The sequence below is a fragment of the Sciurus vulgaris genome (genome assembly GCF_902686455.1).
Source record: "Sciurus vulgaris genome assembly, chromosome: 9".
Lineage (NCBI taxonomy): Eukaryota > Metazoa > Chordata > Mammalia > Rodentia > Sciuridae > Sciurus > Sciurus vulgaris.
The window spans coordinates 85,112,047-85,128,276 of record NC_136469.1 but is presented as its reverse complement, the minus strand read 5'-3'; positions in this window follow the sequence as shown (position 1 = coordinate 85,128,276).

Below are 16,230 nucleotides of genomic sequence, written 5' to 3'. Positions count from 1 at the left end.
CACAAAGTTCAAATAGAAAGTTCTGAAATATATTGTCTAACATAACATCTCTTGCCCCTTAATGCACTCAAAGACTTTTTCCTCCAGCAAATTGCTTATCATACTTTCCTGGGATTCCTTTCTAACTAATTCATGAACTTAAGAAAATGAAAGAAAGTAAATCATGAACTTGAGAAAACGAAAGAAAGAAAAAATAAAAAGAAAGAGGAAAGAAAAAATGGAAGTAAAAAATCAAAGTAGAGAAACTGAGTATCCACTAGTCATTTTCTATAAAAATCAGTCTTTTTGATGGAATTGAAATTAAATACTGGTACTTCTGGGAAGCCTCCCTAAATTGTAACCTTGATAATATGATGTTGGTGTTTTTATGCTGCCCAAATAAATGTTAAGACTGCACTAAGGTGGGGCAAAAGGAAAACCAGGTCCAATAATGAGAGGTTATTGTGTCCCTAACCATCATGAGTATCTTATTCATTTGTATAATACTGGCATATCAGTGTGAAGAACTTTAAAAATCAGGTTTTTCCAAGCCATGGATCAACACACATGCTGGCTTTTTCCAAATTGCGAACTGTAATCCTTCACATTTAAGCCCAACCACCCAATGATCACAGACCCTCCATTAATGGAGCTTTAACCTATAACAGAGAGCAAAGTACTAACCACTTGATACACATCATTTAATTCCACCTTTACAGCAAACCCATGAGGCCCAATATCTGTTTTACTATTGAAAAGAAGGGCTCATAGCTTTTTCAAGGTGTATGTGATTCCAAAGCATTTGTAACTACTGCCTTTATTTGGCTCTGTTTGCAGTGACAGACTAGAACTTTCCTTGCCCTACCTTAATACTAACTGTTAATGTTTATGGAGCACCAACATGTAACAGGTGCTGGTCTCAATGATTTATGGCACTATAATAATTTAATCTTCACAGTCATCTTGTGAGCTGGAGACTACTATCAGGATTATGTACAAAAGGAAACTGAGCTTCAATGAGGTTCCCACAGTGAGAAGAGGATGGATGAATCTACTTAAAATCTCAATACTGCCACCTTCTACATCTTTATTTCAATTAAAAGAAAAGAATTTGAACCCATGGGAATTACCTCCACTAGCTTCAAATTACTTTATTTCCAACCTTGCTCACACCACACGAAATTGCCTTACACTTTTGGCACTCTTCTGTTACCTTTGATGAACAAATTTGATTTTTCTTGCTTGACCCTTCATGTGCTCCAAGAACTCTGCCTGGCACTGAGCCTCTAACAGTAAAAACACTTCTGAGGACCACATGCAAACATTCCCCCTTATCACCCTGCATGTGATCCTTACTCCCTCAGGAGTTGGGAGGGTTAGGTCTTAGGCCAGGTCTAACCTTACACAGGCACTCCTATGCTGTCCCTTAGCACCCCCACCCAAGAAATGTCAAAAGCGATGTAGGTCAAATTAAAACATCATTAACTGTAAATTTTTGCTATTTTCTAAATAGTATTTTGTGCGAGTTATATACTACTTAATATTAGAAATGCTATTTCCATGTGATAGCATGTATCAGACCCAGACTCCAGACTATTTCTACATTTTGTCTCCATTACTACCTTAATTAAAACCTTAATTTTCACAGGTATATTATAGCAAAGATGAGGGCCTAAAACTGAGGTTTCCCAATATCAATTTAGTCGGATACTTGGCTATTGTAAAAGTCATCACAAAAAGCACATTTTCCAGTTTTTAAGAAAGTAGAGGCTATAGTTTTAGTGATCTTTTAAAAAGATTGATTTTTTGAATTTAAATCAGTTTAAATGTTCTTTAAAATTTCTTTCAGGTATAAATATATAAGGAATTAATAATTCGTGGAGCTTAAATGTTCAGTCGTTATACTGTGATTAGAGGATAAATGTGTTGTAGGTTTACCAGGCCAGGCAACATAGGCAATCATCATAAATGGATGGATCAGCTGCCTCCATGAACTTAAGGGTGCATCTGTATGTCCTCACTGCACAAACCAAACCTCAGCCTTTCTTCCATGTGGTTTTCTAGAACTTTCAACAGTTTTTTTTCTAAAACATATTATCTTAAAATAAAAATGATCATCAACAAAATGTATTAAATTTTCTTCTTATATATACATTGTAAACACATTTTAGGAAAAAATATTACTAGATCTTTCTTCCCCACCTCCCACACCCCAGCCAAGCAATTAATTCATAGTATCTCAAGGAGCATAGAATTCTTAAATGGTATGAAGAGTCTTGGAAATTCTAGGTTAAAGTGTTATCCTTCAATGTTAATATGGTGCACCTAAACATCTAGGTTAGAGCTTTAACCCAAAGACCCAAACACTTGGAAGATTCCTGTTCAGAATGCAAGCAGCAAAAGTATGTCAGGGTCTTCCAATCAACTTTTGGTGTTAAATCAACCACAACAGTTTCCATCCTTAGGCTTGGCTGTCAGGAGTCTAAGTTCAGTTGTAGATGTGCTTATGGCCAACTGATAGAGTGGATAGGTTTGGAACTGAAGTCAAATAGTGCTAGGTTCAAATCCCTGCTGCCTTTCACAAGATAGGTTCCCTCTTTGCTCTTCATCATCGGCAGAACATGCATAATAATAAGATCCTTGCAAGTTTGAAATAAATAATTTAGGTACCTCATACATGCCAAGCTCTCTTCTAGATCTTACAGATGTATCTGTGAAAAAGACAGACCAGGTATCTCAGGGAGCTTACAATGTAGTAGGAGGAGAGAGATAATTAACAAGAAAACCAAAAGATAATTGCAATTCATGCTAAGTACTAGGAAGGTAATAAAACCAGTTAATGTCTTGAGTTGTGCTATCAGAGAGTAATCCCCAGCCACATGGGGCTACTTGAATTGAAATTGATTAAAATTAAATAAAACTAAAAATTCAATCCCCTGGTTATAGCAGCCACATTTCAAGTCCTCAGTAGCGACATGTGGCTAGTGGATATCATATCGGATCACTCACTAAACTTTTACATCATGATGAAAATTTCACTTGAATAACACCGTTAACTAGGTCAATGAGGAGAGTTTAGGATGAGGTACTACTCTAGGTAGTATTCATATACATAAGCAGCTGTTCAATGCAGGAAACTGTAGTAGGAACTCAATACATTGTAATCATCATTATGTTAATATAGCTTGTGAATCTGTACACTTTTTTCCACTTTCTCAATTTAATAAGTCTGGAAATAGACTAATTTAAATGTAGCTTATGCTTAGTTTCAAATCATGGACTACTATTATCTGAACTACTAGGTTAACAATTTTGTGTCAAGATACTTAAAGATTTCTTTTTTCTGCATTTTTCTTGATCCCAAAAGGAAGGAAAATTATTATTTCTTAAAATTTTGATGAATGGTAAACTTCAGAAAATAACCCAAGTACATTAGGCAGAAAGGATTGTGGTAGCAGTTTCCAAAAGGTCAAAATTTTACTTCAATGATGTGTGAGACGTAAGATTCTAAATGTGAAAAGCAAGTTCTTCTGTCCTTGATTTTTCTATAATTCTGGCACTGAGTTACAGCAATATGACTTCTTAAAGATGGGATTACACCACATATTAAAGAACCTTATTATACCACCGAATTTGACCTTGCATTGAATCATATCTCCTAGTGATTGAGAATATGAGAATTTTGAGAACATGTTTTACTTAGATAGAGAAAAGTAGCATCAATACATAAAAATAGTATTTATTGAATGAGTATTTATTGAATTCCTAAAAAATACCCCTCACAAGAGGAAGAAATACCCTATAATGAAAAATTTTAATATGCACTTGAACATACTCTGTTAAGTATATCCATTTTAAGTCTTATAATAGATGAATGAGTCTATCTGTATTTGCACCTTTATTTAAGAAGCAGACACAGGTTAAGGTACATCAGTCAGATTTCATTTCTACTTCTTTGAAAATCGTAAGTAGCAACACTGACTCTGCCCTCACTGAGAATTTAGAAGAATTAATTCGGTATAAGTTTCAGAAGAAGGTATTTTTAACTACACCTGGAAAACCCTCTTTGTCAATCTAATAGCAGTGGTGTTGACACCAGGCCAGAGAGTATGAAAATCATACACTACTCCTGTAATAGACATCTTTGGAAACCAAATGGTTAAATGAAAAAACAGATTAACCTCATTAGGAGAAGGGGAAGGTGTCAATTAGTCCAACAGGGAGTTCTGAAATGATTTTTCCCCTTCTTGGAGCTGCCACCTGGTCTCCTAAGAAGACAAAGTGACAGGTTAATCATGTATGTGGAAATCATGTCCAAAGATATTAATATGAAACATGAAATTCCATGTGAGGAAGAGCTACTGGGCAGGTCTAGCTAGCAAAACAGCCATTCCCAGGACCCAGGGAGCTGCTCCCAGATCTTCAAAGAAAACCTGTAAGAGCCCCTCCAACCTTCTCTTTCTGGGCTAATTACCTAGGGAAGCAAGCCAAACTGTCTACTTGTACCTTTTCATCCTTAAAAAAAAAAAAAAAAAAAAAAAAAAATCCAAGCTACATCATACAAATGCTTTAAGAAATGGACTGATTCCAATTATAAAACAGAGCTCTGGTTACTACATAATATGCACAGAGAATTAAATTGCATCTTCTTCCACATCCCCACCAACAACCCTTAGAAGCAAACCACAAGCCAAGTTAATGAGTCTTCAGGATCATGTAAGAACTAACATACTTTTGGTCTCAGCCACAAGACCCATTAGCAAACCTGAAGTGGCAGCTGCATGCTCAAGCTTCCTGGATTATTTCTGATCCTGAGAACAGTGAAGCAATTGTTCATGACCTTTTGCACCAATATTCTATAGAAGCATGTTTACTTGATAAAGTTTCAGATGACATATCTTAAAAGACATGTTACTTTGAAAACAGTACTGATACTCTACTATACAGGTAACCATACACATAAGATATTCATGTTGTCATGTTTTTTCTCTTCATATATCTATGCCTCTTTATATATATTTGAAAGAGGAAAATACACAGAAACCAAAATCAAGATCTGAAGTTTTATTTGCATTTTCTTTAGTTTCATTTACTTCACAATATATTATAAATAGTTTACCATTTCATTAGAGTATCTTAATATTTAAATCATGAGTGAGCACTGTTATAGAAGAATTCCTACTAACAATTCCTATTTTTGAACATTTGGAGTAGTTCCAAATTTTATATTATAAATAACACTTTAAGAATCATGCTTAAATATGAATCTGTCTGCATTTTTTTTTTTTTTTTTTTTTTTGGAGCTACAACAACTGAGTGGGAGTACTCAGTCAAAATATTTTTAAATATTCTTAAAGCACTTAATAAGCATGTCAAATTCTACAGCCACTTTGATTTATGTAAAGCATAAAAGGAAAAGAGTAATGATGCTTTGGAGTATTTATGAGTAAAAGCTGCACACAAAATTATCAAACCAAATGCTTTTATAAAATTCTTCATTGTAAGGGCTTTGGCTGATAGTACATGGCCACCAGATGTCAGTCTAAAACAGAGCAAACCGAGCAGGACCTAGAGGGAAAGGAGAAGCTACACCTAGGCTTGTGTGACCGGCCATCTCCTTTTTTCCTTAGACTGCTAGGAAACTTGTGCCTCATCAAATACATTACAACAAAAATAAATGCCACTAATGAGACCAAGCATAAAGACATTGGGGGAACATATGTCTTTCAGTGGACCTAGGATTTAGAACTGCTATGCTTTTTACTTCCCTAAACCAAATTTTTCCCAAGTAGGTAGTGGTTTCCTAGGAAGCAACCAAACATTTCATACCAACCTTGTACTTGTTTAATAGCTCAAAATGAGGCAAAAACTTCTGCAGTGAAGTGAAATACTTTATTTGTCTTAGAGGTATTTTTAAAATTTAATAACTAAACAAAGAGTCACCAAACAAGGAAATTCACTATGAGATAGTCTTCCATATTGCCTATGAACAGTAATCATTACTTCTTCCAACTTCAGTGAATAATTCCTTGTTTATTTTTCTTGTTTCTGAGGAAAGGTGTTGTCTACTCTGATGCTTTTGCAGTTTCCAAAGAGCTGTTGTTAAGATGCTTGGAACATGCAGAAAACTTCACAATAGCCAACACAGTAATGCCACAGCTGGCCCCAGACAAGTGAAGAGGAGTCTATTCCATGTACCAGTGCAGTTGCCTGAACAAAAGAGAGGTAAAAGCAGGAAAGAGTGCAAGGGTCCCTTCTATAATCGAATTGAACTGAGACTTTAGTCTAAACTATACCGTGGCAAATTTAAATGGTTTATTGTAAACATTTCTATTTTTCATAAAAACATGTAGAAGTGTAATAAAAATATAAACAAAGATTAGAAAGCCAATATTTTGGGGTTATTGATACTAAGCTATTATTAATAAACTTTTCACATGAATAAAAGAGGTGCTAAAATAGGACTAATAGAAAAGTACTGAACATATTTTCAAAAATTAAATTGCAGAAAAGGAGATGTACATTAAGTCAAATATTTTAATTGGCTTCAGTTCCCCATTAAAAACTTGAGTAATGTAGCTAAGATTAAAAAAATACAGCAAATGCTTTCTGTTATGGTTTGGATATGAAGCATCCCACAAAAAGTTCATGTGTTAGGCACTGCAGGAATGTTCAGTGGTGCAATGATTAGATCATGAGAACTGTAGCATCATTGATGGTTTAATCCATCGGATGCATTAATCCATTCAGTGGATTTGAATGGATTACTGGGTGGTCACTGTAGGCAGGTAGGTTGTAATTGGAGGAAGTAGGTTACTGGGGCATGCCTTTGGATTATATTTTGTCCTTGCCTCCTCCTCCTCCTCCTCCTCCTCCTCCTCCTCCTCCTCCTCCTCCTCCTCCTCCTCCTCCTCCTCCTTCTTCTTCTTCTTCTTCTTCTCTCTCTCTCTCTCTCTCTCTCTCTCTCTCTCTCTCTCTCTCTCTCTCTCTCTCTCTCTCTCTCTCTCTCTCTCTCTCTCCTTCCTTTCTGGCTGCCATGGGCTGAGCAGCTTTCCTTTGCCATGCCTTCCACCATGATGCCCTGACTCATGTCAGGCCCAGAGCAATGGAGTTAGCCACCCTGTACTGAGCCTCTGAAATCATAAGCCCCAAATAAATTTTTTTCTCTAAGTTGTTCTTATCTAGTGTCTCAGTTACAACAATGAAAGGCTGACTAAAACTCTCTTACCCTGCATTCATAGAAATACAGTGAGTTTCCCAATATAGGAAATTTCTGCCTCACTAACAGAATACTCCTTGAGCATTTTGCTTTGTTCAGAGGGGTGGTAATAAATTGAACTTCACCCAAAGTGGAATAACAAAATGGTAGAATATCAAAATCATGTCCTTTCAACAAAGAATGAAAGTTTTACCAAACAGAAAACTTAGATAATAACATAACTCTCTTCAAATATTGAATGATCTTTATACAAAGAAAGAAATGGAATTTATCCCATTCTCTTATGTTCACAGAACTAGAATTAATAAGTAAAAGTCACAAGGAGATAGGCTTGGAGACAATGTCAGAGCTCTTAACTTTATAGTCTGAGCACTATAAATGGGTGTTGGCTTGATTCAGCTTCATATTTGCAAAAAGTTGTCAGTGCAGCACGTCCCTTACCCATAGTCTGAATCAGCCCAAATGGAAAATCATGCTAAAAATCCTTCAGATGGGTGCCTCCAGCTTGCCATGCCTTGCAAATCACACACAGTGCACTTGTTTCCAGTTCCCACAAAGGTACACTGACATATGAGATCCAACCAAGGCAATGGAAGGGTTGCCTGAAATGCAATGGAATCATGAAGTCTTTAAGTAAACTGAATAATTATTTTGGCAAGAATACAATAAAAGATCCTTAAACCAGGAGGAAGATGATTCACAAAGGTTCTCTGTTTTAGTCAGCTTTTTCCCTACTCTGACTAAAGGACATGACCAGAACAACGATAGAGAAGGAAAAGTTTATTGGGGGCTCATAATTTCAGAAGTCTCAGTTCATAAACATCAGGCTCCATTCTTCAGGGCTCAAGGAGAGGCAGGATATCATGGTGGAAGAGTGTGGCAGAAGAAAGCAGCTCATATGATGATCAGAAAGCAAAGAAAGAGAGAGACTACACTCTCCAAATACAAAATATATGCCCCAAAGCCACACCCCCAAAGAACTACTTCCTCCAGCCACACCCCACCTGTCTCCAGTTCTCACTCAGTTAATCCCATCAGGGATCAATTTGCTGATTAGGTTAAGGCTATCATAACACAATCATTTCTCCCCCATACCTTCTTGCATCGTCTCACACATGAGCCTTTGGAGGATACTCATATCCAAACCATAGCATTCTTCCAGTTGTAAGATCCTATAAATCCTTTAAAAACCAGAAAATCAACCAGGAAGTGCAACTATAAGCTATTACATCCAATGGAAGAGTATTTAAATGAAGTTTAAAGGAAACAGTTGCAGGGAGAATTTTATTGAATTGGCAAAGTTTAAGATAGCAGATCCTTGTTCCTAATGTCAGACTAAAATTTAAGTCAGTAGAGTTTCAGAAGTGAGAGTGAGGATACAGATCTCATACAGCTTTGATGAAGAGAATATTGACTGAATTTCTCAGAGGCAGGAAGGACCATGCTGAAGTCAAGTAGAAACAGGTCTAAGAACCAAAAATGAAGAAGGATACCAAACCATCTGTATAATGTGACTTTAGAAATACTGAGAAAAGCCACATGCACAAGTCACTGCTTTAAATAGTTGCCAGATGCCTAAATTTCAGTAATTAATAGAGAATCACTGTCTCCACCCTGAAACTTTCCTTTTTAACTTCCTTTTCATGACTATACACTTTTCCACTTCTCTAACAGTCATTCTCTGTTTTCCTAGGCTCCTATTTTTCCCATCATTCCCTAAATGTTGGTATCCCACTAAGTTCACCTCTGGTATTCTCCTTCCCAAGCAATCTCTGGGTAGAAAAAAAAAAAATAGCTCTTAGGTATTGCCATCTTTCAAATAGTGATGACTTCTTCCCAAATCTAAATCTCTAGGTCAGACTGACACAAACACCTCTGGGCAACTCCACCACGATGTCCCATGGGACCTGTGAAAGTCAACATGCACTTAAAGAAAGACATAATATCTTCAGATCGGCTCTTCCTTCTATAGTGACCATCTTCATTAAGGAAACCACAACTGAATCAAATGATCAAGCTACATACCCAGACATACCCTAATTTCCCTCCATTTGACTCATCTGTAATCCCGTCACCCAGTTCTAGTGATTCTAGACCCTGATGAATGATTTACCTTACCCTCCCACTTATATCTTGCTGTGACAGTTATCACAGCACCAGCATCCTGACTCTGGTGGTTTTAAAATGCATCTACAAATTCTTCACACTTCTCCTTGCAAAAGGTGGAACCCAGTTTCATTTCCTTTGGGTGTGGACTGGACTTTGTGAGTCACTTCTGGTGAACAGGAAACAGCAGACACCACAATGTGTGACCAAGTCATTAAACTAGCATTACTCTCTCAGGTTCCTCACTAAAGAAAGCCAGTGGCTATACTGTGAAAATCCCTAATCTCATCTATGTGAGCAGCAAGGAACCACAGTCTAGGGCCTCTAGTGGTAAGAATCTGAGACCTCTAGAAACAGATCACATAACTCAGCTGAAAAATGGACCCTCTATCCTGTCAAGATTTCAAGTGACTACAACCTCATGAAGGACCCTCAACTAGACCACCCAACTAAATTGCTCTAAATATCTGGCTCACAGAAACTACGTGATATTATATGTTTATTGCTTTAAGTCACTGTTTAGAACTAATTTATTACTAGAAGTAGATAATTAATGTGTCACCTGTCTCTATTACACATCTCAACCTCATTCACTTTTCTCCATCTCCACAGATGCTCCTCTGAGGAAACCATTATCACCAAGGCAGGAACACAGCCTCGACTATTCTCCCGTTGATTATTTTAGTACCCTTGTATCAAATGCCTGAGTGAGCACTTTAAAGCACCAATCTGATCCAAACTGCTCCATTCAATGGCTCCCCATTCCTCCTCATATGTGGTTCACAATATGTAACCACGATCTATAAGACTGGGCTCCAACCTCTTATCCAGCCTACTCACTGACACCCTGCAGCCACACAAGATGCCAGATGTTTCCTAATTTCATGACTGCATTAATTTATTGCTGTAGTGAAATACCATAACCTGGATGGGTTAAACAACAGAAATGTGTTTTCTGACAGTTTTGGAGAATGGAAGTCCAAGATCAAGGTTTTGGAAGATTTATTTTCTTCCTAAGACCTCTTTTCCTGACTGAAAATGGTCCCTTTCTTTGCCATGTCCTCACATGATTTTTCCTCTGTTTGTATAAATTCCTGTTATCTCTTTCTGTGTCCAAATTTCCTCTTCTTATAAGAACACTGGTTAGATTGAGTTAGGGCCAACAGCCTCATTTTAATTTCATCATCTATTTTCTTTTTACTGTATTGAATTTTTACTTTAAAGTTGTTGAAAGAGTTCTCTCTTATTTGTGCTATTTAATTATACATGGCAGCAGAATGAGTTTGGACTCATTATATACAAGTGGAGCACAACTCATTTTTCTACTTGTATACTATGCAGAGTCACACCATTCATGCAATCATACATGTACCTAGGGTAATGATGTCCGTCTCATTTCACCATCTTTCCCACTTCCATACCCTCTTCCCCTCCCCTCATTCCCCTCTGCCCTATCCAAAGTTTCTCCATTCTTCCCTTGCCCCAGCCCCTGTATTATGGCTCAGCATCCAGTTATGAGAGAAAATATTTGGCCTTTGGTTTTGGGGATTTGGCTTACTTTACTTAGCATGATATTCTCCAGTTCCATCTATTTACCAGCAAACACCATAATTTCATTCTTCTTTAAGGCTGAGTAATAATCCATTGTGTATATATACCATAATCTCTTTTCCATTCAACTATTGAAGGGCATCGAGGTTGGTTCCACAGTTAAATTATTGTGAATTGAACTGCTAAAAACATTGATGAGGCTATGTCACAGTAGTATGCTCATTTTAAGTCCTTTGGGTAGAGACTGAGGAGTGGTGACCCAGTGATAGCTGGGTCAAATGGTGTTCCCATTCCAAGTTTTTAAGGAATCTCCGTATTGCTTTCCATAGTGGTTGCACCAATCTGTAGTCCCACCAACAATGTTTGAGTGTGCCTTTTTCTGGCAGATTGGATTTAAAAAAAAAAAAAAAAAACAAAGACCTAACAATATGCTACTTTCAAGAGACTCATCTCATAGGAGAAGACAGGTCTATAATTTAATCTTTAACTGTATCTCTCCCATCTATGCTGTTTTGACTTCCCAGTCAGGAACCCCTCTTTCAGTAGCTTCTGAGGGTTGAGCACCAGGACCTGTGTACCTGTTGTGGAAAGCTGTTCTGTATCGGGCAGATGGGGACCGGGTGTTGACAGCTTCAGGCCAGCATAGCAGCAAACTCTTGGCTGGGTTGGGGACTGGGGGGAGGAGGGTGTTGAGAGAATGTAGGTACCTTGATGTTGGGTTTCCAGGTCCTGGCCAGTGTCCCAAGATGGAGGCTGCCCCAACTAAATGTGACAACAGCAGTAGTGTAGGTAACCCAAGATGGTGACTAAGGTGTCCCAAGATGGAGGCGACAACTTTCAGAGATGGGGGAGTGAGGGCTGGCTGTGCACTAGCATTAGGTGACCTGTTCAGAGATGCAGCACTGTGGCCTACTGTGTTGTGGCAGGCAGCTGCCTGCAGGCCCTCTCCAGTGGCCCAGGTGGAGGCTACCACATTGAGGGGGCTATGGCAGTGGTTGCAGTGTCCCAAGATGGAAGTGGCTGGGGGAGCCCCACATTGGTAGATGGGAGCCAGGTGCACATGCAGGTGCGAGAGGCAGGGGTCCAGCCACATCCACATTATCTCTTTAAATATTTTATGTTCAATTATGGTCATATTCTGTGGTATGGGGTGTTAGGGCTTCAACACATGAATTGGGGGGTACACAATTCAAACCATTATATTCACTTACTCTTTCCTGTGTTGGAAAAAGGCTTAGCAAGGGCAATAAACAGGATGCAGAGCACTTAGTAAGAGGAGAGGGTGTGATGGGGCACAGTAGAAGAGAGAACACCAACAGGAAGAGGAATGGAGATTAATCACCTTCAGGTAAACACTACCTACCTTGCAAGCTTGCTAAAAGTAATTTATTCAAGAAAGAATGGTTTCTGCCTTCAATTGCAGAAAATCATGTAAACAAAGAATACCACAGTCTTACGGGCAAATGAAACATTAAAATATAAAACATGCAGGAAAGCAACTTCTTCTATTAGGAAAGGATTGTGACACAGAAGCCAGAATGTCAACTATGTGGCCTTAAATCTGAGAAATGAAAATCAAAGCATTGTACAGAATACAAAAACAATTACTGCCACATTCAGTGTGGAAGTTGTCCCGCGTTGACTTTGATGAGGTATATCTCCTCAAATCAGTTAAGGTAAAGGGAAGAATTTTGCACACTTCCCCAAAAAGAATCTATATATGATTTAGTGTTTCTGAAGTATTACTCTCTTAAACAATTGGTATTCTAAAAGAAAACTAATCAAATATGCCTGCCTGCTCAGGCAAAAATCAAAACAAGTTCTTCTTCTTTATTAATCTCGAGTTACAAACACTACTCACCTAATGAATATAAATGCATGTCATTATTCCCACTAGTCACAGATGCGTATTTGTGCCCAAAAGTCACTCATCAATGCTTTTATTTTCATCAGCATTTACTAATATCAAAGTATTTATCACAGCAATAATACCGTCTGCCATTTGAATAAATCTTAACAGCCTACTGGGTTTTATTCACGTTCATTGTATCTCTTGAGGAACATAACAGGAGGGGTAGGCAAACCCTCTGCTTAACCTTCTGTTAAATGTACATGTTGAACAAGGTAAGAGCTCCAAAGTATTCACATAAACATTGGCACTCAAAAAGGTTAAATGGCTTGCCCAAAGTTGCACAACTGATAAATAGCAAAGCCAACATCTTGAGCCATCTTTTATATTTAAATTCAGTGGATTTTGTTTTTCCACTAAACAAGAGGCTTTGTAGATGCTGTGAACTCACAGATGCACAAATGTATTTGCTTTTAGTCTGTGAGGAAGAGAGAAACGTAGTAAGAATGTTTAGTAAAATGCCAAGAAGCTTTGAGCTAAGCATTTGGATGGACCATGAGAAATAGTAGACATTTCTCCCTGAAGAATGGAGAAGGTGTGAGGAGAAACAACATAAAAGAAGCACATTAGATGAGCAGATAGTCATCAAATAATGACAGAGTGGTTCTGTCCAAGGTATTACCAAACACAGATAAGAATCAGTATCAAATGTTTGGGGAACAAAGCAAATAATTTTGTTTAACTAGAGCATAGGATATGCGAAGATGAGAGGGACCCCATGAGATAAGGCCTGAGAAGGAGACAAGAACTTGGCTATGTGAAAATTGCAGACTGAGTTCTGTTAATAGGAGTTATTACAAGCATGGGTTAATGTAAATTGATGGGCATTATGACAGCAGTGATGTAGAGAATAGGAACGTAGATTGTATGGTGTAAGCCAGGTGATAGGGCATGGATGAGGCCTATTTCTGTAGGACATGCAAAAGATAATGGTCTGAACCTAAAGGAGGAAAAGGGAAAATGAAGAAAATTCAACTACGAGAACTCCTCAAAACTTGGGGGCCATTCTCTGGTGAGACTAATAGAACAGTCTATAGGATGATCATGTAAGACCCATTCACACCACTGTAGGAAAGAAAGGAAGGAAATCAGATGATAAATGCAGTTTTGTTCAAGTTAAGATGGCTTGTGGAATACTAGGAACCAGCATCCAATGGATGATTTGGCAAAATAATCAGAACTTAGGGGACAGGTAGGTAGAAATTTGAGTCCTGTTGAAAACATGAGAGTAGATGAACAGACAGTGCAGGACAAACAGAAAAGGGGGCCAAGAACAAATCTCCAAAGGGGATACAACGTTCAGGGTACGTATAGTTATCTCTTCAGACCAGTGAAGAAGCAGTCAGGGGCCTTCACAGATAATGTTCAGGTCCTTTATATAAAATGGTATAGAATTTGCTTGTAACCTATATAACCTGCATTCTTCTGTATTCTAAAACATCTCTAGATTACTAATAATACCTAATACAATATAAATGTCAGGTTGTTTAGTGAATGATTGCCACATCTATTTCTTACCACTCCGACATTTGACATGGTTTCTGTGGGAGCAGAGGGTTCAACACTTGACACCGTTTTGTTGAAAGATCATCCTCCCTCTTGGGGGCCATAGGCGTGGCATGTCTCCATGTGCAGTTGCTTTTAATACTAATAATCAATACATCCTTAGATTCAGATTGTATAGAATACTGGGGAGATTTCATGGTGTTGGGACACAAAATAACATACAATAAAGTTTAATACTAATACTTAGATGAAGTTATAAATAAGCAATTACGATTTGCTCAAATTTGTAAGAAGCCTATAATTTCTTTTAGTATACAAATTCTCTAAAAGTTCTATTTGAGAGTGTTTTCCTCTGAGCTTTGATGTGGTGTTTGGTCTTCATTGCTTTCTTAGTGTTTATGATTAAATTTAAGGATATTTTTCCCACTTAATAAATAGGATAATCGTAAGTACAATTTGTATTCTTCCTATGTCTAGTTAGAGATTTAGTCCATCATTGAGTACATGAAATAGAATAAATATTAACTATAACCTGATTCCTGTATTCTCTGTTAGTTATTAACAAATGATAGCAAGTAAAAATGTCTGTATGTGTTCAAATCAGATGCAGTATTTTAAAAATATTTTTATGTACGATTGGTTGAATCCCTGGATGCAGAACTCATGGATGCGAACCTGGGGACATGGAGGGCCAATTGTACATTTACAAGAAGAGAAACCAGTTAAGAAGACAATAAAGCCAGAATGGAAGAGAGCCAAGCAGGCTCTTTCAGAAGCCATGGCATTCAAAAATTCATTGTTAAATGCTTCAAATAATGTAAAACAAAGAAAGAAACTAAGGAAATGAGTTGGACTTGTCACTTTTGGAGGCCCCTGGAAATTGCTACAGCAATTTCAGTGGATTAGGAGGTATGAACTAAATTGTAGGTTTCACAAGTGATTGAAAGGTGAAGAGATAAGACAACAATAAAGCCTGCCCTTCTGAGAAATTTAACATGAAGATAAAAGAAGAGCGGCCAGAGGAGGATAAAAGTGTTGAGGGAAGATTTGTTTACTTTTTAGTAGGAAGATATTTAGACACATTTATACCTAATGAAGAAGATAGTCAAGAAGGAAAGGATGAAAACCGGACAAGAGAAGGAGGAATCCATGTAAGACAGTCCCAGGGGAGACAGGAGGAACCAAGATGAGGAAGATATAGTAGGGAATCAAGTTTGAACAAACCATGGGGACTAACGGGAAGTAGAGATTGGTGAAATTGAGGCTGATCACAATTAATTAACCACAAGTTTTCTAAAAAGAGAGTAGGTCTCAGGAGGGTAGGTAAAGAAAACCATGGAAGTTTGGAATTGCCATAATAAACAAAGGAAGCTCATCAAAGATGTATAAAAGTATTACTAAATAGCACTAAGCACCCCTTTGCTTACAGTCCACTGAGCAGTGGCCCCAATTAAAAGCATGCATGATTTACTCCTGAGCTCTCCCAGCCTGGATGATACCAAATGGAAGCAGGTTATAGGATCAACAAAGACTGGAGTTTCTCATCTTTTTTTTTTTTAATAAACAAATGGGATACATGTTGTTTCTCTGTTTGTACATGGAGTAAAGGCATACCATTTGTGTAATCATAAATTTACATAGGGTAATGTTGTTTGATTCGTTCTGTTATTTTTTCCCTTCCCCTCACCCCTCCAATCCCTTCCACCCCTCTTTTCCCTCTATACAGTCCTTCCTTCCTCCATTCTTGCCCCACTCCCTAACCCTAACTCTAACCCTAACACTAACCTCTCCCACCCCCCATTATGTGTCATCATCCACTTATTAGCAATATCATTCGTCCTTTGGTTTTTTGAGATTGGCTTATCTCACTTAGCATGATGTTCTCCAATTTCATCCATTTGCCTGCAAGTACCATAATTTTATCATTCTTTATGGCTGAGTAATATTCCATTGTATATAT